The sequence below is a fragment of the Hypanus sabinus genome, chromosome 2 (genome assembly GCF_030144855.1).
Source record: "Hypanus sabinus isolate sHypSab1 chromosome 2, sHypSab1.hap1, whole genome shotgun sequence".
NCBI lineage: Eukaryota > Metazoa > Chordata > Chondrichthyes > Myliobatiformes > Dasyatidae > Hypanus > Hypanus sabinus.
The window spans coordinates 192948232-192973454 of record NC_082707.1 but is presented as its reverse complement, the minus strand read 5'-3'; the positions used below and the strand labels follow the sequence as shown (position 1 = coordinate 192973454).

General features: G+C 44.1%; 1 protein-coding gene across 1 annotated transcript in view; it reads left to right on the top strand.

Annotated features, from left to right (window-relative positions):
* The window catches only part of syndig1l (synapse differentiation inducing 1-like), a 221657-nt gene that overhangs the window by 130260 nt on the left and 66174 nt on the right, over nt 1-25223 (top strand). The window lies entirely within an intron of this gene.

Sequence of the window (25223 nt, the reverse complement as noted above, 5' to 3'; positions counted from 1 at the left end):
GGCTTCTTCTGGAATAAAGTGTCCAGCCCAGTATCTCATCCCGGCACGGTGAGTCAGAAGTCCCACCCCAGGGGCTGGGACATTAAATCCATGCAGGTGCCCCAGTGAGCACCAAAGCAATCTCATTCATACTAAGTAAAGCTCCCCGCTGATCTCTCAGCCAATCTACATCGCCCAAAAACATCGTTTTGAGAAGTGCAAGCAGACTCTTCCTATTGCCTAAGCCAACACTCATCCCTCCACTAAGTATTCATAAAAATCACCATAGTGTTTCTGAAGCACTTGGGAAGTTTAGAAAATGAAAGACACTATCTAAATGTAGGTCATCTTTTCAGTGTGTGATAGGAAAATAAGCTTTGCCAATGCATCATGTCTTTGGTGAGACAGTGAACTATATTCTGAGCAACAGCTCAGTACCCCAGTACCAGTACCCCAGAGGCCAGCATTGGATTCCATGCTCAAATGCCTAAGTGTGTTGAATCTATCAGTGATGTGTTGACAACATAATTCTAATAAGTAAATGTCTTTAGGAGAGCTATTGGAGGAGGGAGGACATATATGGATGTACAAGCACTGCCATGTGAGGGAAGAGATGCTGGTCACTAGCAACGTTCCCTCTAATTTGTAATGACCACGGTGCACAAAAACCTTGAGCTGTGCAAATTTTTTGCCCAGTAACAACAACATGTGTGCACTGAATAATTTACTCAATAAAGACGGTACGAGTAAGCCAGCTGTAAAATCTGAAGACATCATTGCAAACCCCACATTGTCAGCACCGCCCACATCAGAACCCAGAAAAGGAAATGTGATTGGGTACGATCATGAAATATACATAACGTACCAGCGAGGTAGAGGGGCACAACTTTTTAACTGCATTTTAAGTTCCTTTGTGGGCACGCACATGCGCACATCTTCAAGGGAACATTGGTCACTAGATACCACGGCACTGTGATAAACATTCAGTCGCACGGCTGACAGTGTGGTTGGTCAGAGCACTTCCTGACTAGTGAAACTCAAAAAGCAGAAATCATGAACTGCATGGAGAACGGATAAGGCAGCAGCTCCCAGCAGGGAATGAAGTCCACCTCACCACTATTGTGCGCAGTTATGGCAGCACATTATAGGAAAGATTTGGTGCGGGGGAGATTCACCAAGATGCTGCGTGGATGAGAGAGCATGTGTCCTGAGGACAGGTTAAATAAGCTGGGGCCTTTTCTTATGAGCGAAGGAGGATGAGGGGTGACTTGCTGGAGGTGTACAAAATGTAAGAGGTGTAGATCGAGTGGACAGACAGAGATTTTTCCCAGGGCAGAAATGGCTAGTACATGGGGGCATAATTTTAAGGCGATTGGAGGAAAGTATAGGGGGATATCAGGGGTAAGTTTTTTGCAGAGAGAGTGGTGGATAATTGGAACACCTTGCCAGGGCTGGTTGGAGAGGGACATTCAAGAAACTCTTCAATAGGTACATAAGAACATAAGACCATAAAATATAGGAACAGAAGTAGGCCATTTGGCCCATTGAGTTTGCTGTGCCATTCAATCATGAGCTGATCCAATTCTTCCAGTCATCCCCACTCCCCTGCCTTCTCCCCATATACTTTGATGCCCTGGTTAATCAAGAACCTATCTATCTCTGCCTTAAATTCAACCAATGACTTGGCCTCCGCAGCCATTTGTGGCAACAAATTCCCCAGATTTACCACCCTCTGACTAAAGTAATTTCTCCACATCTTTGATCATTGCACTACACCCAATCCAGCAGAGCTGATCCCTGGTGGATTTAACAACAGGCTGTTCTAAAAAGCCGACCCTTAGACATTCTACAAATTCTCTCTCTTAAGGTCCAGTACTGACCTGGTTTTCCCAATCCACTTTCATATTAAAATCCCCAACGATTATCATTACATTGTCGTTCTGATATGCCTATTTTATCTCCTGCTGTAATTTGTAATCCACATTCCAGCTTCTGTTTGGAGGCCTGTATACAACTATCGTTAGACGATAGACAATAGGTGCAGGATAAGGCTGTTCGACCCTTCAAGCCAGCACCACCATTCAATGTGATCATGGCTGATCATCCACAATCAGTACCCCGTTCCTGCCTTCTCCCCATATCCCTTGACTCCGCTATCTTTAAGAGCTCTATCTACATGGATGAAAATAAAATGGAGGGTCATGTGGAAGGGAAGGATTGAATCTCAGAGTAGATCAATACAATATTATGGGCTGAAGGGCCTGTACTATGCTGAAATGTTCTACATTAGTAGGAGCAAGCCAAAACTTAGGAGAAGAAATCATGTGATAAAAATAGGGAAGTGAAAGGGAGTGGCTGATAGCCAACTTAATACTAGAAAATCAGGCCTGGGAGAATACTTGATTTCCCTAATCCCACGTATCCCCAGTATCAACCATCCAAGCTGCCTTTTGGTCCTTTGTACTGTTGTCACTCCAAACTCTTTTTGAAGACTCTTCGAAACACACGGTTATGATTTCAGTTTTGAAAAGTCCACTGTGCAGCACTTGCATTTATTCTTGCGTTAAAGGGTCCACATAAATGTGAGCTAATACAGAGGGTGATGTCTGGGGAGTTGAAGGAACTCCCCTCCAGGAATAGCCTAAATTACTGAACCCAGCTGTATCTGTTGCCTGTAGTGGATGTTTCCCAAGCTCATTGCTGCTGGATTGGAATGATTTGGGGTAACAGTAGAAATTCTGTTCTGATCACCAGCTTCTCCAACCCAAGAGTGTAAGCCCTTTGGCCCACAATTTGTGGCAATATTACTTGGAGCAACAAAGGATACAGGGAGAAGGCAGGTGAATGGGGTTGAGTGGGATCCAGGAGCAGCCATGAAAGAATGGCGAAGCAGACTCGATGGGCTGAATGGCCTAATTCTGGTCTTATGTCTTATGGCCTTAATATTTAAACCTACTCTAAGATCAATCTAATCCTACACCCCAACGTAGCCCATAACCCACCATTTTTCTTTCATCCATGTTCCCATCTAAGTCTCTTTACTATTGAGTGTATTCACCTCTACCACCCACCCCTGGCAGTGTGTTCCAGACACCTACCAGTCTGTGTAAAAAACATACCTTGATATCTCCCCTAAATTTCTCTCCTCGCAATGTGTGTTAGCCATTGCCACCATGGGGTAAAGGCATTGGCTGTCCATTCTCTTTGTGGCTCTTACAATCTTCTACACCTCCATCAAGTCTCTTCTCATCCTCCTTCACTCCAAAGAGAAAAGTCTGAGCTCACTCAACCTTCCCTCAAAAGACATGCTCACTAATTCTGGGAGCATCCTCATAAGTTTCCTCTGCAAGAACTCACTCTTCAAGAAAAGCTTTGTTCTCTTTTCCACCTTGTTATGTGGTCACTCATAATTACCAACTCTTCTGAGAGGAGAGAAACATCTGTGGGATCAGATCAGAGAGTTGTAAAGGAGTTCGCCTCTTTCCCCCTCATTGTACCTCCACTTATAAAGGTGTAATTGCATCAACAACTTTTACAAATTGTCCTGCCAACTTTAAAGAGTTGTCTGCATATGTGCTCAGATCTGTCTGCTCCCGCACTTCCATTACTGCACTCCAATTCAATTCCTATGACCGCTCCTTGTCCCCAGTAACAAAATGCAGTCCTTCACCCTTCGCTGTATTAAATTTCATGTGGCGTCTGTCAGAGCAATTCGCCAGTCTGTCTACATCCTCTTGATGCTCGGTGCTAATCCCTCTCACTGCGACTTCCATGTGAGGGAGTTGGATGTGTGGGAGAGTGAAAATCACAGAAAAAGTACTGGCAGCATGCACCGTACAACTTCCAATTACAACAGGAACAATTTACTGGAGAAGACAGCTGCCAGCCCAGAGCCAGAGAGATAGTGAATATCAGGAGTTTTTATCTTTAGACCATAGGGATGCTTGACTGCAATAAATATTAAGTATTCATTAACTAGGGTAATTGCGAAATATATTTTAAAATGCTTGCATATACTGATTTGTGTTCGATATGACTAAAAGGCTGAATTGTCAAAACACTACTTCATCTGATTTCATTTCTACCAATTTGTTAAATGAAATTAATAAACTCTTATTGTAATATACAAGATAATTTCTGTTAAATGTATTAATAGAAATCAATGTTCTTCTAGCAAAATAATAAATTAACTTAATATCTGAGTAATTTTACAAATGAAAGTTTGTTTCTTAGCAACTTCATGCTCCAGAAGGAACCCAAGGATCTCAGTAGAATGTTTAATGTGATAGGGGATAACTTTAAGGTGATTGGAGGAAAGGACAACACTGTGCAAAAGTCTGAGGCACATATACTGTATATCCCAGGGTACCGAAGGCTCTGGCACAGTACTGTATTTGTCTTATGGTTTTATGGTGGAGTGGAAAGTGAGTTTGTAAATCTGGTGGGAGCAGTGGCTGTTGGGAATGGCAAGGGTGGGAGGGATGTGGAACAGATGTCAGAGAAGGAGTGTCAAGCTGGGGAGGGGTGGCGTGGGTGCAGACACACCCAGCCCTGAGACACCAGGCAATGTCATTCAATTGCAAACAGTTGGCTTATTGATCATTACAGTGCTGCCCACTCCCTCCCCCTTTTCCCAACCATGATTTCCCTCTCACTGCCCCCGCTCCCACTCTCAGTCCACAATAGAGTCCTGGTAGAATCTGGTTCATCATCGCTCACGGATGTCATGATTTTTTTTGTGGCAGTATATAAAATTACCATGCAAACGTCTTAGACTCCCTAGCTATATACTTTTGCAACAGTGCGATCACTCCAGCTGAATATCATGTTCTCCTAAGGGATTGTCTCCAGGATGCTGGAGTGGATTCTCCTGATGGGGAATGGCTGTGCATGACTTCGTTTAACGCGGGGAGGCTGATGCGCGGGCAGCCACCGCACAGTCCTTGACTAATCTAGGTCAGGGTCCAGTGGCATGAAATGCAATTCACTGAGGGCCCTTCACTGCTGCAGCCTTCCAAATTGAAGTTCAAGTTCAGGTTTATTGTCATCTGACTGTACAACCAGATGATACAACGTTCCTCCAGACCCACAAAACATACATCACACACAGCACATAAACCAAAGTAGTAACATAATCAAATACAAGTCAAAATGCATGTAGTGCCCAGCACAGGTAAACAGTCAGGAGTGAACAGTAACAACTCGCTCTCCTAATGCAAGTGGTGGTAAGGTATTCGTTAGTCTCACAGTCTGGGGGTAGAAGCTGTTGCCCAGTCTGCCTGATGGACTTGGCTCAAAGAGATTGTGGGATTGGACCCTTCATATGCAATGGTCCCGGTAAATGCCACACATGAGGGGAGGGATACCCTGACGATCCTCTCAGTGGATTTTCCTGCCCCCTGTAGGGTCTTGTGATCCGATGCCCTGCAGCTTCCACACCACACAGTGACAGGGCCAGACAGGACTTTCTCCTTGGTACTCCAGTAGAAAGTTGTTAGATTGGGGGTGGGAAGCCTTGCTTGATGTCTCAGTCTCCTCAGAAAGTGCAAACACTGCTGTGCCTTCTTGACTATTGAGGAGGAGGTGTGGGTTCAGGTTAGATTGTGCATTATGTGCATACCAAGGAACTTTGTGCCCTTCAATCTCTCCGTGGCAGAGCCATTGATGTGCAAGGGGGAGTGGTTGACTTGTGCCTTCCTGACGTCCACAATCATCTCTTTTGTCTTGCCCACAGTGAGACTCAGGTTGTTGTTCTCACTTCAATCAACAAGCCTCTTGACCTCCTCTCTGTACGCTGACTCATCATTGTTGCTGATGAGTGAGCTTGATGATGCGGTTTCAAAGGTTTCAAAGGTTCATTTAATGCAACCTAAAATGCATTTTCTTTGCAACCATCCACAAAAACAGAAGAGTGCCCCCAAAGAATGAAGTTAAATGTTAGAACCCCGAAGTTCTCCCCCCAGTTCCCCTCCCTCCCTTGTGTAAGCAACAGCAAAATCAACAATCCCCCTCCCCCCACCAACAAAAAGCAAGAATCAGCACCCGCCACTGAGCACTCAAGCGTGAGCAAAGCAACAGCAAAGACACGGACTCGCAGTAACCACAAAGACTACTCATTCACCCGGTATTCGACACACCACAGGCTCCCTCTTTCCCTAATAAGGGAGAAAGAGATGTCTCCGTTTCACAGCGAGAGGGGAGACATAGCAAATAATTTGTTGGTTTACAATGTTAGAAGTCAGTTGCATCGCTTTTTCCGAGCTCTGTGCCCAAAAAGCTCATGTTTCTGGGCCGTAGATCTTCCAACTCCCACAACACACAGATCTCCTGCTGGGACACCGACCTTCGATTCGCCTGTCTCCAGAGCCATGAGATCTGGGACCTCCAAAATTGAGCTAAGCTCTTCGGCCGCATCCTTGGCACGTCGAATAACTGCCAGTTGTGAAACCCCGAGAGTGGGACCGAGGTGAGCTGTATCTGGCAGTGCAGTATTGAGTCAGCAGCGTGAACATCAACAGGCTGAGCATGGAGTCCTGGGGGGGCACCAAAGCTCAACGTGATGGAGCTTGAGACGTTGTTGTCAACTCGGACTGAGTGAGGTCTTTCCATCAAGAAATCCAAGATCCAGTTACAGAGAAGGGTGTTAAGACCCAGTGAGGACAGTTTGCCCACCAGCCTCTGATCATGTTGATGAAGTCAATGAATAACATCCTGGCATACGAAGCATCATCTTTTAGGTGGGACAGGATGGAGTGGCACCATCGGTGGGCTGGTGTAAGCAGTACACAAACTGGAAAGGCTCCAATGTAGCTGTAAGAGTGAGATTTTATAGATCCATTACTAGCTGCTCAAAGCACTTCAAAGTCAGTGCCACTGGGCCATAATCGTGTAGGCCCGTTACCATCTCTCTCTTGCACACAGAAATGATGGTGGCTGCCTTGAAGACTGCAGGGACAGTAGACTGTTTCAGTGATATTAAAGATGGTCATTAAGCTCTCCGTTAGCTGGGTCCCTGAGCACCTGATCAGGTATGTTGTCCGGTTCCGCAGCTTTGTGTGGGTTTACCCTGGCTAGGTTCTTCCTCATCTCAGCTGCAGCCAGACGGGGTGCCTGTTCCTTCAATGTCACACCGTTAAATGCGCCAGATCATGCAGAGAAGGCATTCAGCCTATCAGGAAGGGAGGTGTCATTGTTGCTGATACGTAGGGTGGAATTGTAATCGGTTATGGTTTATAGTTCCTGTCACATCCACTGTGTGTCCCTGGTGTCACAAATGTATCTGTGCATACTCATGCTTTGCCTTCCTGGTGGCACAGGACAGTAAGGCTTTTGCTCAACTTGGAGTCATCCTGTCCTCCAATCTGAAAGTAGCGTCCCAGTTCCTAAGCCGTGGCTGCACCTCAGCAGTCAGCCACTGTTTCTGGTTTCCCCTGGCGATGTAGTGTTTAATCATTGTAATGTCCACGATGCATTTGCCTGTGTAGCTAGTCACAGATCCCGCATTTCGCTCAACGTGGACGAGATGGTCGTAGGTAGCCACCTCCCTGCGTATGGTCCAGTCCCACAGCACTGAAGAGGCACTTTGAAGCTAGGTCCTGGTCTTGTTTGACTCAGTTAACCTGTGGTCTGTAGCAGGGATTAGCAAAGTGGATATGTGGTCTGAGTATCCAAGGTGGGGTGAGGGGCGGGCAGCCTGCAGGCTCCACAAAAGTTGGTATGAACCAAGTCTAACATATTCTCTCCACTGGTTGCGAAGTTGACATGCTGGTATGATTGAAGTCACCAGTAAGAATGAAGACACTGTCTGGCTGAGTGGTTTTGAGGCTGCAGATTGCACTATGGAACTCCTGTGGCGCTTCCCCAACATTAACATGGGGGGGGGAAGTAAACAGCAATAATCACAATGACAGTGAACTCCCTCAGCATGGAAGGGCCTGCATTTCGCCATTAAAAGTTTTATCTGTAGTGAGGAGTGGATCGTTATTACTTATATTACTAAAAGACCAGATCTTATTGACATGAACACACAGGCCTCCTCCATAGGTCCTGTCAGAGGTCATAGCATTCCTGCCGGTCTTCTAGCTGGATAGCTGAGACTAGAGTGGTGTCCTTGAGCCACGTTTCTGTCAGGACAAAGGAAACCCTTTACTTCCTTAGGAGTTTGCAAGATTTGGCATGACGTCTAAAACTTTAACTAACGTTTGTAGATGGGTGGTGGACGGTATATTGGCCGGCTGCATCACAGCCTGGTATGGAAACACCAACGTCCTTGAATGGAAAATCTTACAAAAGATAATGGATATGGTCCAGCTCATCGTGGTTAAAGCCCTCCCCAGCACTGAGCACATCTAGACGAAACGCTGTCCCATGAAAGCAGCATCCATGCCAGGTCATGCTCTCTTCTTGCTGCTGCAGTCAGAAAAAAGGTACAGAAGCTTCAGGGCTCACACCACCAGGCACAGGAGCTGTTACTACCCCTCAATCATCAAACCATGTCACTCAACTTCATTTGCATATCACTGAAATTTTGCCGCAACCTACAGTCTCATCATCTCATGTTCTCAATATTTATTGCTTATGTATTTGTTATTATTATTTTGTCCTTTTTGTATTTACACAGTTTGTTGTCTTTTGCACACTGGCTGAATGCCCAGGTTGGTCCAGTGTTTCATAAACACGAGAAAGTCTGCAGATACTGGAAATCCAAAGCAACACATATGCACAATGCTGGAGGAACTCAGCAGGTCAGGCAGCATCTATGGAAATGAGTAAACAGTCAACATTTCAGACCAAGACCCTTCTGTAGGACTGAAAAGGAAGGGTGACAATGCCAAAATAAAAAGGTGTGGGAAGGGAGGGAGGCAAGCTAGATGAATCCAGGTGGGTGGGAAAGATAAGGGACTGGAGAGGGGGAGTTTGATAGGAGAGAATATATTCCCACTGAAGGTGTCTGCAGCCTTGGAGCAGCTGGTAAATCCATCCTGCCAGTCCTCCCGAATGCTCACTAATAAGTGCAGGCTGCAGATAAATCAGACTGGGAGGACCTGCATCCATTGTTCAGGATTGCCGGCAAGCCCAGCTGTTATTGCCCATACCCACCTAACTCTGAAAGTGGTGAGCCACCTTCTTGAACCTTGGCTGGCCTGCTGAAGGCACTCCTGTTTGGTAGAGGGTTTAGACCCAGCAATGATAAACTAGCAACATTTCACAAGATGGTGCATGAATTCGAGGGGAGTAGGTGGTAGTAATCCCATGCATCTGCTGCCCTTGTCCTTCTTGGTGGTAGAAACCATTACCATTGTTCAAACCAAAGCCAGAATCAAATTCACATTTACTGTCATTAAAATGTATCATGAAATTTGCTTTGAGACAGCCCCAGAGTGAAATACTTAAAGTTTGCTTTTGTTAAGTTACCTTAACAAATACTAAAAAAAACAGTAAGTTGAACAAAGGGAACAAAAAAGTAAGATAGTGTTCATGGTTTTCATGGTCCATCCGGAAATCTGATGGCAGAGGAAGAAGAAGTTGTTTCTAAAACATGAGGCTTCTACACCACCTCCCTGGTGGTAGCAAGAAGAAGAGGGCTTATCTTGGATGGTTAGAGTTCTTAATTATGAAAACCACTTTCTTGAGACATCACCTATTGAAGATGTCCTCAAGGCCACAGAAGCTATTTCCCATGATGGATTTGGTTGAAGTTAGAATCCTCTGTCGCTTTTTCTGATCCTGTGTAGTGGCCCCTCCATGCCACATAGTGATGGAACCAGTACATCTGTAGAAATTTGCAAGAGTTTTTAGTGACATACCAAATCTCCTCAAACTCCTAATATAATATAGCTGCCAGTGTGCCTTCTTTGTATCAATATGTTGGGCCCAAGATAGATCTTCAGAGGTGTTGACACCCAGGAACTTGAAACTGCTCACCCTTCTCACTGCTGATCCCTTAAGGAGAACTATTGTGTACTCTTCCAGTTTACCCATCTTGAAGTCCACAATCAATTCCTTGGTCTTAATGGCATTGGGTACAAGGCCATTGAATTTATAGATGGCATTTAAGATTTTCCTAGCCACACAGTCATGAATGTTACAGGAGTAGAGCAGCGAGGTAAGCACTCATTCTTGAGGTGCAACTGAATTGATTGTCAGCAAGGAGGAGATGTTACTTCCAAGCCTCACTGATTGTGATCTCCAATGTGTTCTGAGAATAAAAATTATTAAAGGGAAATTGTAGTAATTTTAACTAGATAGAAACCGGTTAAAAACCTTCCTGTTCCTATTGTCAGGTTATGTTGGCTGGAGAAGATGGTTAACACTAGGCAAGTCAATGGCTAGTTTTTACTCAGATACCTCTGAGAGCCAGTGTTTCTGGGACACTTAGAGTTCAAACTTCGAAGTACAAATGTATTATCAAAGTATCTATGTGATATACAACCTTGAGATTCATCTACTTGCTGGCACCCAAGCAACAAAGAAACATAATAAAAGCCATGGAAAGCCACACACATTGAAGACCAACAAATATCCAATGTGCAAAAGTGGACAAATCGTGCTAATAATGTTTTTTAAAAAGTAAACAATAATACACAGAACATGAGCTGCAGAAGCCCTGAAGGGAATCCACAGGCTGTGGGGTCAGCTCAGTGCTGGGGTGAGTGAAGCCAGTCCAGGAGCCCGATGGCTGCAGGGCTACAACTGCTCCCAGTCCTGGTGACGTGGGACCCCACACTCCTGCATCTCCTGCCCGACAGTGCTAGTGAGGTGAGAGGGAGACTGGTGAAACGCAGGTGGGCGGCGCGGAGTACTGGTTTGTTTTCCGCTCTTGGGCCTCAATACTTTAATCTGGCTCGACGCTTTAATCGGTGCAGGTTCGTGGAGCTGAGCACGGCTTTGCTTTCCGCTCTCGGGCCTCGACACAGCGTCCACCCCAGTGATGCAGCTGGGCAGCTTTTCTTGGGAATGTTCACCATGCCTCAGGGCATTGAAAAGACCACGTAGAGACCCTCACAGGACACGAATGTCCCTATGAGAATGTGCTCCTTTTTGAGGGACCACATTTACCGAGTGGGCCTTTCCTCGTTCCAGAGCCTTGACTTTGCATCAGTTGTTTACAATTGATTTTCATCTAGTCATTCACTGAATTTTGATTAGTGAGACGTTTATCAGTGACCTACTTAAAGGAAAGCTGTAGGGGATCGAACTAGTGCAGTACCCTTTAGGGCCTGGTTATTGATGGTAGGAAAGACCCACGGAAGAAGGGACTGGACTGTCTCAATTTAAATCAAGTACTGATTATCCTGCAGAGGTGCCGCCAATTTAGCAAATCGATTGGTGTTGACTGGAAATTAAAAGATGTGGCTAGTAGACTAGAAACAAGCATACAGTATATCCCACTTGAATTGAATTGAATTGAATGTTCTTTATTGTCATTATACGATGGTACAATGAAACCCTTTTTGGCTTCCACTCAGGCAATTAAATAAAGCGGTAGATAAAAACAAGACAGCAATAGAAAAACGGTATTAAATAAATAAGTAGCAGAAAATAAGTTGCAACAGCACCAGAATATCACAGTAATGCACAAAGTGCCGTTAGTGCAAGTATTTGAATCCTTGTTTGTGCATGTGTATGCTCACAGTTTCAGTCATTGTTCTGTGGGAGTGGTGTGATGGAGGCCACAGCTCTGGGGTAGAAGCTGTTCCTCAGTCTAACTTCACCTTCCCTCCTTGGCCCCAAATTGATCTGTCTGTCTCAACTCATTCTTCACTGCCTCCACCTTCACCCTTCCTCAGTCCTGCCTCATCACACCCACTCACCACCTATCTGCCCTCTCTCCTCTCAGTCCAAGACACAGGGCTTCGAGCCAATATATTGACCATTCCCCCCTCTAGCCCACAGACGCTGCTCGGACAGCAGAGTCCCTTTGCAGATTGTTTGTTGCTCGGCTTCCCAGCATCTGCAGTCTCTCGTGTCCCAGTTTTATCCAGCCATAGCAGAGGAATGTGAGCCAATCCGAATCAGGTGAAGTTTGTTGTTTTGCAGCCGCACTGTAATGCAAAGACATACAATTTGCTGTAAATTACAAAATAAATCAATAGTGCCTTAGAAAAGGAATACTGAGGTAGTGTTACACACACAAAATGCTGGAGGAACTCAGCAAGCCAGGCAATATATATGGAAAAAAAGTACAGTCAACGTTTCGGGCCGAATCCCTTCGGCAGGACTGTAGTGTTAGGTACAGGCTGAGTATCAAAACATTAGGGATGCAGAATCAGAAAGGATAGCAAATAGGTTACTCATCTGTTGTATCTAAATGCATGTAGTATAAGAAATAAGGTGGATGATCTTGTTGTAGTATTACAGATTGCCAGGTATGACGTAGTGGCCATCACTGAATCATGTCTGAAGGATGTTTGTAGTGGGGAGCTGAATGTCCAAGGTTACACATTATATCAAAGGAATAGGAAGGTAGGCAGAGGGGGTGGTGTGGCCCTACTTATAAAGAATGTCATCAAATCAACAGAAAGATGAGACATAGGATCGGAAGATGTTGAATCCTTGTGGGTTAAGAAACTGCAAGGGTAAAAGGACGTTGATGGCAGTTATATACAGGCCTCTCAACAGTGGCTGGGAGGTGGACCACAGGTTACAACAGAAAATAGAAAAGGCAAGTCAAAAGGGTAATGATATGGTAGTCAAAGGAGGTTGATTAGGAAAATCAGGTTGGTAATGGATCTCAGGAGAGTGAGTTTGTTGAATGCCTAAGAGATAGCTTTTTAGAGCAGTTTGTCATTGAGCCCACTAGAGGATCAGCTATGCTGGATTGGGTGTTATGTAATGAACCGGAGGCAATTAGGGAGCTTAAGGTAAAAGAACTCTTAGGAGCCAGTAGGCACAACATTATTGAAAGAAATCACAAAATGCCGGCAGAACTCAGCAGGCCAGACAGCATCTATGGGAGGAGGTAGTGACGATGTTTCGGGCCGAAACCCTTCATTATCCACTCCTTCATGATCCACTCCTACCTCAGGAGTGGATGATGAAGGGTTTCGGCCCGAAACGTCATCACTACCTCCTCCCATAGATGTCGTCTGGCCTGCTGAGTTCTGCCAGCATTTTGTGTTTTTATTTATTTCCAGCATCTGCAGATTCACTCGTGTTGCCACAATATTATTGAGTTCAACTTTAAATTTGATAGGGAGAAAGTAAAGTCTGATATTGCAGAATTTCAGTGGAGCAAGGGAAATTACAGTGATCTGAAAGAGGAGATGGCCAAAGTAAATTGGAAGGAGCTGCTGGCAGGGATGACAGCAGAGCAGCAATGGCATGCATTTCTGGGAAAAAATAGGAAGGTGCAGGACACATGTATTCCAAAGATAAAGAAATACTCAAATGGTAAAATAGTATAACTGTGGCTGACAAGGGAAGTCAAAGCTATTGTAAAAGCAAAAGAAAGGACATACAACAAAGCAAAAATTAGTGGGAAAATAGAGAACTGGGAAGTTTTTAAAAACCTGCAGACAGCAACTAAAAACAATCATTAGAAGGGAAAAGATGAAATATGAAAGCAAGCTAGCAAATAATATCAAAGAGGGTAGTAAAAGTTTTGTCAAGTACAGTATGTTAACAATAAAAGAGAAATGAGAGTGGATATAAGACCAGTAGAAAATGAGGCAGGAGAAATAACGGGGACAAGGAGATGGCTGATGAATTCAATAAGTATTTTGCATCAGCCTTCACTGTGGAAGACACTAGCAGTATGTTTGATGTTGTAGTGTGTGAAGGAAGAGAAGTGGGAGCAGTTACAGTTACAAGAGAGAAGGTGTTCAGAAAGCTGAAAGACCTAAAGGTACATATGTCACCTGGACCTGAGGAATTGCACCCTAGGGTTCTGAAAGTGGTAGCATTAGAGATTGTGGTGGCATTAGAAATGGTCTTTCAAAAATCATTGGACTCTAGTATGGTGCCAGAGGACTGGAAAATTGAAAATGTCATTCCACTCTTTAAGAAAGGAGGAAGGCAGCAGAAAGGAAATTATAGACCAGTGGGCCTGACCTCAGTGGTTGGGAAGATGTTAGAGTCAATTGTTACGGATGAGGTGATGGACACAGGATAAGGTAGTACAAAGTCAGCATGGTTTCCTTCAGGGAAAATCCTGCCTGACAAACCTGTTGGAATTCTTTGAAGAGATTATAAGTAGGGTAGATAAAGGGGATACAGTGGATGTTGTATATTTGGACTTTCAGAAACCCTTTGACACGTTGCCATATAAAAGGCTGTTTACCAAGTTAAGAGCCTATGGTATTACAGGAAAGTTACTAACATGGTTAGAGCATTGGTTGATTGGTAGGAGGCAGCAAGTGGGAATAAAAGGATCCTTGTCTTATTTGCTGCCAGTGACTAGTGGTGTTCTGCAGGGGTTGGTGTTGTGACCACTTTTTTTATGTTGTATATAAATGATTTAGAATATGGAATAGATGGCTTTGGTCCCAGGTTTGCAGATGATATGAAGATTGGTGGAGGGGCAGGTAATGTTCAGGAAACAGGTAGGATGCAGAAGGGCTTAGACAGATTAAGAGAATGGGCAAGGAAGTGGCAAATGAAATAAAATGTTGGAAAATGGATGTTCATGCACTTTGGTAGTAGAAATAAAAGTGCGGACTGTTTTATAAACGGGGAGAAAATCCAAAAATCTGAGATGCAGAGGGACTTGGGAGTTCTTGTGCAGAACACCCTGAAGGTTTACTTACAGGTTGAGTCGGTGGTGAGGAAGACAAATGCCATGTTAGCATTAATTTCAAGAGGTCTAGAATAGAAGAGCAGGGATATGATGCTGAGGCTTTATAAGGCACTGGTGAGGCCTCACCTTGAGTTTTGTGAACAGTTTTGGACCCCCCATCTTAGAAAAGATGTGCTGGCATTGGAGAGGGTCCAGAGGAGGTTCACAAGGATGATTCCAGGAATGAAAGGGTAGTCATACAAGGAACATTTGATGGCTCTGTGTCTGTACTCACTGGAATTCAGAAGGGTGAGAGGGATCTCATTGAAAACTTTCGAATGTTGAAAGGCCTGGTCAGAGTAGATATGTAAAGGATGTTTCCCATGGTGAGATAGTCTAGGACAAGAGGGCACAGCCTCAGGATAGAAGGGCACCCTTTCAAAACAGAGATGCAGAGAAATTTCTTTAGCCAAAGGGTGATGATTTTGTGGAATTGGTTGCCACACGCAGCTGTGGAGTCCAGGTCGTTGGGTGTATTGATAGGTTCTTGATTGATAGGTTCTTGATTGGACAAGACATTATAGTTTACGGGGAGAAGGCCGGGAACTGGGGTTGAGGAGGAGTGAAAAAAGGATCAGCCATAATTGAACAGCGGAACAGACTCGATGGGCCAGATGGCTTAATTCTGTTCCTTTGTCTTATGGTAGTGTTCATGGGTTTAGGGACCATTCAGAAATCTGACAGTGGAGGGGAAGAAGCGGTTCCCCAGGTCACTGAGTGTGAGTCTTCAGGCTCTAGACCTCTTCTCCAACAGTAGTAATGAGAAGAGAACAGCTCCTGAATGGTGAGGACCCTTAATGGTGGATGTCACCTATGTGAGGTACCAGCTCTTGAAGATGCCCTTGATGGTTGGAAGGGTAGGTTGTAAATAGATTGTAAAGTTTAGAAAGCTAAAGTGGTGACCATAATTGATATTAGTCTATTATTGTCATATGTACCAAGGTACAGTGAAAAGCTTGCCTTGCAGACTCAAATCATTACACAATGTACTGAGGCAGAACAAGATAAAGCAATAACAATTTTGCAACAGAGAAAGGGCAGTGCAAGTGGACTGTAAAGTACAAGATTGTAATGAGGTGGATTATGAGGTCAAGAAAGCATCTTATTGTATAAGAGGTTCATTTAGGAGTCTGATAACAGCAGAAAAGAATCTCTTCTACCTCTCACCTCTTCCATCTATCACCTCTCAGCCCTCTCACTTCATTCCCCTGCTTCCACCCACCTACCTTCCCCCTTACCTGGTTTCACCTACCACTCGCTCTTGTGTATTTATTAATTCAGAAATATTTGAGTTATCTGGTAAATATATTGTTTGAATAAGCATTCTTTGTTGTTTAAATACTTATTACAGGCTATAGGTAAAAGTTTTGTGCCTGACACGTCATCACACTATCATGCCATATGAGCATGCCTCGCTCAAAATAAAAAGTGAACTCACGTGAGTTGTCTCCCAGCTCGCTTGTTTTCCTTTCAATTAGTTTTTATGCTTTGATGATGAGGAAATGTTAAATGAACCCAAGAGGACTACCTACCTGTTGAAGCACAGTGAGAAACTTGAGTTTTAAAAAAAGCACAGCAAGATGGTCAAGGTAAAAGAAGCACAGCACGTTATTTTTATTCTTTGGAGCAGCATGTTCCCTTCACAAAAGGAAACATAGCCGAGCTTTTTTTTAAAAAGGCAGAAAATGGAAGAATTCATGAATTCAAAAGCAGTGAATCCAAGGTGATAAGAACCATTAAAGAAAGAGCAGTAATAGCTGGCTATGTTGGAAAGATTGGTGCGTTTGATGACTCGCCTGATAACTAGATATAGTCCTGACGAAGGGTCTTGGCCCGCAGCGTTGACTGCTCGTTTCCACGGATGCTGTCCGACCTGCTGAGTTCCTCCAGCGTGTTGTACGTGTTGCTTTGACCCCAGCATCTGCAGTGCACTTTGTGTTTAGATATGGTATATTGTATATGGAACAGATTGAGCAGTATTTTAACCCTTACATACTGTTTGGGTCAAATTTGACCCATTTTGACATTTGACAGCAATAAAAACACCCTAAATGCCATTTTTAAGCCAAAATTTGATGACTTTTCCTAAAGTGACCCAAAATGTGCAAAAATGAAAATATTTAAAAATTTTATACTTTTGTACAGGTGCTACAAATTTTTGTACATTGAAGCTGTTCTGGGTCAAATTTGACCCGTATCTATTGAAATGGATTTTAGATCTCGGAAACATTAATTAAGGAGTAATCACCCATTTATTAATGTCATATAGGCTATTTATACATTCTAAATAGATCTGTGGTTCAAAATTTGGTATAGACACTTGTTATGAGGGGATTCTTGAGCTGGGTCAAAATTGACCCAGACCATACTGTGAAGCTATAGAGTATGAACAGGTTGCCTGGGTTAAAGCAAATGGAATAGCCAATGTGAAACAAGTACCAGTTATACAGAGAGCATACAAACTCCTTACAGGCGGTGCCAGAATTGAACTCTGAACTCCGGAATGCCCCAAGCTTTAACACCGTTGCACTAACCTCTACACTACTGTGGGGCCCTGAATGGCCCAGCAAACTTCATGGAGGTAAGGGAAGAATGATTAATGTTGTCATTGTGATGATGTCCGTATACTGTGAGCGAAAACCTTCTGGGTGAGAGTCGTATTTCAGATGCTACATGCCCACTGCAGATTATGCACTGTTAAGCACTGTTGAGGATGATCTCTAAAGGTTGGACACCATAGCTCTCCTTCCCACTGCTCCAAGATCTACGGCAGATAAATCAGTGATTGTCAGGTGGGAGTGGGGGAGGGAGGAGGGTGGGTTCAGATTAATAGCTGGAAGGAGAACTATTGGTCCTCCAACAGCATTACAGGAACGATGAGGCATATTTGGAGATGATGCAGTAGAGGTTTTCCAGGATACTGCCTGGTTTAGAGGGCATGAGGTTGGATAGAACTGGGTTGTCTTCTCTGAAACAGCAGAGGCTAAGGGGAGATCTGATAGAGGTCTGCAAGATTTCAAGTGGCACAGTTGGAATAGACAGAGAGTATCTGTTTCCCAGGGCTGAAATGGGGTAGGTTCAAGGGTTGAAATGTATTAGTACTAGAGAGAATGCATTTAAGACAAGAGGGGAAGAATTCAAAGGAGGTGTGTGAGGTAAGTTTTTTACACAGAATGGTGGATGCCTGGGATGCACTGCCAGGGAGTATAATAGTGGCATTTTGTGGGTAGTGGTATGATAGGCACAAGAATATGCGGAAGATGGAAGGATATGGACCTGGCAGAAGGGGTAACATGTCTTTAGCTGAATTAGGTTGACACAGTATCTATGTTACTTTTCTATGATCTATGTTCTCCCAGAACACTCCAAAGTTCAAAGTTCAAATAAATTTATTATCAAATTATGTATATGTCTTTTAAGACTTTAAAGAAACATTTAGATAGGCGCATGAGTGTGAGGAAAATGGAAGAGTTTAGACATTGTAGAGGCAGAGGGAATTAATTTAGTCAGACATTTGATTACTGATTTGGCACAACATTGCGGGATGAAGGCTTGTTCCTGTTCTATATTCTATGTAATACCTTGAGGTGCATTTTCTTGCGGGCATTCACAGTAGGTCAATGAATAACTACACACAAAGACTGACAGACAACCTATATGCAAAAGAAGACAAATTCTGCAAACACAAAAGAAATATAATAATATTAATACTAATATCAGTTTTACATAGTTTCAGGTGCCCTGGGATCTTCAATGGGTAGGGGAAGAGGAAAAGCCTTTGCCCACCCCCTCAGAGCTGGCAATCAGGAGCAGATGGATCAGAGGGCACACTATTTTTAGATGAAAGCTGTGCCTGGCCTGGGAGTTCAGCTGATTAAGAGCGGCATCTGCTAACAGAAGGACATAGCGAATGTTGGTTTATTCAGGCAGAATCACAAGAGTCACACACAAGTCTTCAGACAATGCATGCAACAGAAGATTTATAGCCTTCAAAGTCGGTGTACAAGTGATGAATAAAAGAAAATAGTCCTTTTACAGAGGATCTATTGCAGAATCAATTTAATCACCTGTACTGTGGCAGAATGGCAAGATTCAAGGCAGCAGAAAATGATTGACGTACATAAGACTCAGTATATTCTGTGAGCTGACAACCCAGAGAGCACGGAAACTGGGATAATTGGGGAAACCGTTGGGCCTTCTCATGAATACATCTTCCGGCGGTACATTGTTTTTGCAGAGAAATGCCAGTGCAGGTATAAACGAGGTCTCCTCGGAGCTGGCCAGTTAAAGCACTGACATTTCATTTCCCCGAGCTGAAGCGATAAACAAACGTGAAAGGAATTCCTCTGGGCCATTCTGACCCATTTCCAACTCCACTGATTGGGTGAGAAACCTGCACTGTGGAAGATGGAAACTGGGAAATGTCAGGGTGAGATAGTGGAACAGGATAGAGAGCTTCAGGTTTTCAGCCAACCTGTGCTAGCCCCACCTATAGCTCTTGGGATTGTCCATCTGAAACTGAGAGCTAACAGTAAGGAAAACATCCTGTTCACTTCTTCCTCAAGGACAAATTAAGATTGTTGGACTGCAAAACAAATATTCACATTTGAAGCATTTAATACCAAGTATTAGAATCAACTATCCTTGAGCTTCTTGCCTTTGTAAAAAATATTGATTAAAACTAGATTAAAAAGTCCCTGGAGTGGTAGAAGAGGCAGGTACATTAGGGATGTTTAAGAGATGTTTAGATAGAAAAATAGAAAACCTACAGCACAATACAGGCCCTTCGGCCCACAAAGTTGTGCCGAGCATGTCCCTACCTTAGAAATTACTAGGCTTACCCATACCTGTCTATTTTTCTAAGCTCCATGTACCTATCTAAAAGTCTCTGAAATGACCCTATCATATCCGCCTCCACCGTTGCCAGCAACCCGTTCCATGCACTCACCACTCTCTGCGTAAAAAACTTACCCCTAACATCTCCTCTGTACCTACTCCCCAGCACCTTAAACCTGTGTCCTCTTGTGGCAACCATTTCAGCCCCGGGAAAAAGCCTCTGACTATCCACACGATCAATGCCTCTCATCATCTTATACACCTCTATCAGGTCACCTCTCATCCTCCATTGTTCCAAGGAGAAATGGCTGAGTTCACTCAGCCCATTCTCATAAGGCATGCTCCCCAATCCAGGCAACATCCTTGTAAATCTCCTCTGCACCATTTCTATGGTTTCCACATCCATCCTGTAGTGAGGCGACCAGAACTGAGCACAGTTCTGCAAGTGGGATCTGACCAGGGTCCTGTATAGCTGCAACAATACCTCTCGGCTCCTAAATTCAATTCCATGATTGATGAAGGCCAATACACCATTTGCCTTCTTAACCACAGAGTCAACCTGCACAGCTGCTTTGAGCGTCCTATGGACTCAGACCCCAAGATCCCTCTGATCCTCCACACTACCAAGAGTCTTACCATTAATACTATATTCTGCCATCATATTTGACCTACCAAAATGAACCACCTCACACTGATCTGGGTTGAACTCCATCTGCCAATTCTCAGCCCAGTTTTGCATCCTTTCAATGTCTTGCTGTAACCTCTGACAGCCCTCCACACTATCCACAACACCTCCAACCTTTGTGATATCAGAAAACTTACTAACCCATCCCCCCACTTTCTCATCCAGGTCATTTATAAAAATCACAAAGAGTAAGGGTCCCAGAACAGATCCCTGAGGCACACCACTGGTCACTGACCTCCATGTAGAATATGACCCATCTACAACTACTCTTTGTCTTCTGTGGGCAAGCCAGTTTTGGATCCTTGGATCCCATGCCTCCTTACTTTCTCAATAAGCCTTGCATGGGTACCTTATCAAATGCCTTGCTGAAATCCATATACACTACATCTACTGCTCTTCCTTCATCAATGTGTTTAGTCACATCCTCAAAAGATTCAATCACGAGGCACATCACTGTGAGGGAAATGGAAGGATATGGACATTATGTTGGTAGAAGGCTTTAGATGAGTTGGCCAGTTGATTACATTGTGGACCAAAGGGCCTTTGTTCTATTAAGATTACTGTTCTTTGTCACATGTTCATCAAAATGTTGAAACATAGAGTGAAATTCACCATCTTTGTGTCAATGACTGACACAGTCTGAGGATGTGCTGGATGTAGTCTGCAAGTATTCCCACGCTTCTGGTGCCAACACAGCACTCCCACAAACTATTAACCCTTACCTGTCAGTCTTTGGAAGAGGGTGGTAGCCAGAGCACCCGAAGGAGTTCCCACACTGTCGCAGGGAAAACATATGAACTCCCTACAGACAACAATGAGAATTCTATCCCGATCAGTGATCGTATTTCTCTTCTGACTTCCAGTCTCACGGAAGATCCCTGTTACTGCAGATGGTGTGATTTACTTGCTGCTGAATCAAATGATGCATTTCTTCAGCTGAAACCACTATGCAAGCTGGGGGACAAGCCAAAGACATGGTCCGGTGTCAATCCATCACTGATGAGGTGTCCTTATGTTCTCAATGTGTCCACAGCCCGGGGCAAGAAGAAATGATAGTCTGGTGCCACAAAAATATCCCTCAATCTGCAGTGCTGCCTTTTGCCTCAGCTTCTCCCTGGGTAGGGTAGGGTCACAAGATGAAGTAAGGTTCCATCTAAAGGCAACATAAGACCTTGGCTGTTATCTGTGTGGAATTTGCATGTTCTTCCTGTCACCACATGGGATTCCTTCATGTGCTCCATTTTTTCCAAATCCCAAAAAATGTGCCATTTGGCAGATTCATTGGTCATTGTAAATTGCCTGTAGTGTATACATGTGTGAAAGAACCTAGCAAAAGTTGATAAGAATGCAGGGCAAATAAGATGGCAAACACATGCTGGAGGAACTTAGCTGGTCAGGCCAGCAAACAGTTGATACGTCAGGCCAAGAGCCTTCATCAGGTCCTGATAAAGGGTCTCATCCCAAAACATCAACTCTTCATTTCTCTTTATACTGACCTGATGAGTCCCTCCAGCGTTTTGTGTGTCACCCTGGATCTCTAGCATCTGCAGGTGTTTAGAATAAGATAAGGTTCGTGTATGTGTGTATTTGATTGTACTCTTTCTTTGTCACGTGTACATCGAAACATACAGTGAAAGGCACTGTTTGCGCCAACAGCCAACACAGCACACAAGTGTCACCATGCTTCCTGTGCCAACTTAGCATGCCCACAATTTACACCCCTAACTTGGCCATCTTTGGAATATGGGAGGAAACCGGAGCACCGTTGGGGAAAACATACAGACACCTTACAGACAGTGGCGGGAATTGAACCACGATATCACAGCTAGTATTGTAAAGTGCTATGCTAACTGTTGCATTTCTGTGCCATATCTGCCCCCCACCAAAACACCTCATGAATTTGTGTGCATTTGGTGGGCTGAAAGACATGCATCGCTCATGGCGCATCTACTCCCATCTACTCCCCCTAGATTCTACCCATTCATTTGCAGACCGAGGACAATTCACAGCGATTGATCAGCCAAACTGCATGCCTCTAGGATATGTGAGCAAAGCAGAGCATGAAGGGAATCTTAGGGGAGCGTGCAAACTCCACACAGACGGCAGCCGAGGTCAGGGCTGAACCCAGGACTCCAGTGCAGTTCTGTGCCACCCACTATGACTCCTATAGCTCCTCACATTGGGAACCATAAGGAATGACCAATACATACTAGCAAAGACAGCCATGTCTGCAACCTGTGAATGGAAGTTAATAAAATCTTAGAAAGAGTTTGTTAACAAAAGCCATTGAGAATAAGTAATCACAGAACATAGAACCATATAGTTTAGTAGAGGCCCATCAGCCCACAATGTCATGGCGACTTTTTAACTACCTCAGGATCAGTTGAACCCTTCTCTCTTACACTATCACCGTCATTATGTGCCATGTTGTTTGACGTGGACGATATGGACTGTAATCTGCCTGTGGGAGGACACTCCTTCACACTGTTGTTCCCTATCCATGACCATGAGTGGTCCTGGTGGTTTGCCATTGCCTTCTTCTAGGCCGTGACTTTACAAGACAGGTGAACCTGGCCACTACCAACACTCTTCAGAGATAGTCTGCCTGGCGTCAGTGGTCACATAACTAGAGCTTGTGATATGCACCAGCTGCTCGCGCGACCTGCTCCCGTGGCTTTGCGTGACCTTGATCGGGGGGGGGGGGGGCTAAACAGGTGCTACACCTTGACCAAGCGTGACCTGCAGGCTAGCGGGGGGCGGTGGGGGGGAGCACCTGAAACCTCCTTCAATAGAGATGCATCTCCATCCTGCCACCCATTCCCTCCTACACAACCCTCTGTTTTTCTGTCATCCTTGTGTCTATCTAAGAGTTTCTTAAATGCCCCTAATTTATCTGCCTCTACCACCAACCCTGGCTTACCTCTGATATTCCCCTTATAGTTTCCTCCAATCACCTAAAATTATATCCCCTGGTATTAGTCATTTCGGCCCTGGAATAAAAGTCTCTGGCTATCCACTTGATCTCTGCCTCTTATCATCTTGTACGCCCTATCAAGTCACCTCCCATCCTCCTTCACTCCAAGTGGCAAAGCCATGGCTCATTCAACTTGTCTTTATAAGACATGCTGTCTAGTCCAGGCAGCATCCTGGTGAATCACCTCTGCACCCTCTTTAAAGCTTCCACATTCTTCCTATAGTGAGGCACAACATTCCAGGTGTGGTCTAACCAGGCAAAATCAGCTGCCACGTTACCTCATGACTCATGAGTTCAATCTCCCGATTAATGCAGGCCAACACCAACAACCCAATCAACTTGGCAACAAAGTTGTTGGATCCATTGACGAGGATCCTGAGTTCCGTCTGTTCCTCCAGATTTCTAAGAATCCAGCCTTTAAGTTCAACCTTCCAAGGTGAATCACTTCACACTTTTCTGGTTTCGCCTCCATCTTCCACGTCTCAGCCTAGTTCTGCATCCTGTAAGAGTCTCATTGCAACCTACAACAACCCTCCACACTATCACCAACCTTTGTGTTATCTGCAAATTTACTATTAGACACTACCACTTCCTCATCAGAGTCATTTATTTAAAAAATTTCCAGACCAAATCCTTCTGGAACACCACTGGTCACTGACCTCCAAGCAAAATAACACTCCACCTACAACCACCCTCTGCCTCCATGGGCAAGCCAATTCTGAACCTACAAAATCAGATTTTCCTGGACCCCATGCCTTTGACTTCCTGAAAATTTTGAAAAAGACTATTTAAAGCAAAAGAAGTGCAAACACATGACGAAATAAACACATTCAAATCAATTCAGTTAAATTAAAGACAAAAATAACTCTTAGCTTGTTCTTGTCTGATCTACTCCAGCAAAATCAATATTCTGGCTGCAATCAGGCTTTCTGCCTTAAGTGCTTGGAAATCTTTGGAGATTTTCAATCCCCGACTGGGATCTAACAGAGTTTGATTGAAACATATAAAATTATTAAGGGATTGGACACACTGGAGGCAGGAAGCATGTTCCCACTGATGGGTGAGTCCAGAACTAGAGGCCACAGTTTAAGAATAAGGAGCAGGCCATTTAGAACAGAGATGCGGAAAAACTTTTTCACCCAGAGAGTAGTGGATATGTGGAATGCTCTGCCCCAGAAGGCAGTGGAGGCCAAGTCTCTGGATGCATTCAAGAGAGAGTTAGATAGAGCTCTTATAGATAGCGGGGTCAAGGGATATGGGGAGAGGGCAGGAACGGGGTACTGATTGTGTATGATCAGCCATGATCACAGTGAATGGCGGTGCTGGCTAGAAGGGCCGAATGGCCTACTCCTGCATCTACTGTCGATTGTCTATTGTTATAAGCCACATGGAAAATCAGGACTTCTTTGGGAATGCCAAAATGCTGAATTTTAATCTGAAGGTCTAAACCTTAATGAAAGTATTTCACATTTCAGATTGGGAGGGATAAATTTATGACCAAGAATAGGGTCCAAGTAAAAGCGACTACATGGGAATGTTCAGCAAGTTGACTAAGCTAAATTGGAAGATATTCAAAGAAATATTTTTTAGCTTGTCCGAAATAGTTAATTGAAAAGTTATCTATTCATGGCAAACTAGAAAAGTTAAAAGTGGCATTGGATTGTAAAAAGAGACTTAAAAATTTGCAGTCAGCTGCAAAGAGTTCGGTAGAACTTTAGAAGCCAGAAAATTAAATCACCAACACATAGTAATTGCTGACAAATGGAATTAGTATACCTGATGTCAGCACAAATATGGTTTGGTTCTGTGTTCTCTGAGTCTGTATGATTAAGACTGTAAATTAAAATACAAGTATAAATTAGAAAGAAAATTAATAAGAGACTGTGACACAAGAGATTGGAAATCTTGAGCCTATCAAGATTATCCACTGCTTGTTATGCCACTGGCGTTTAGGGCAGCAATGAAGGTCTTCC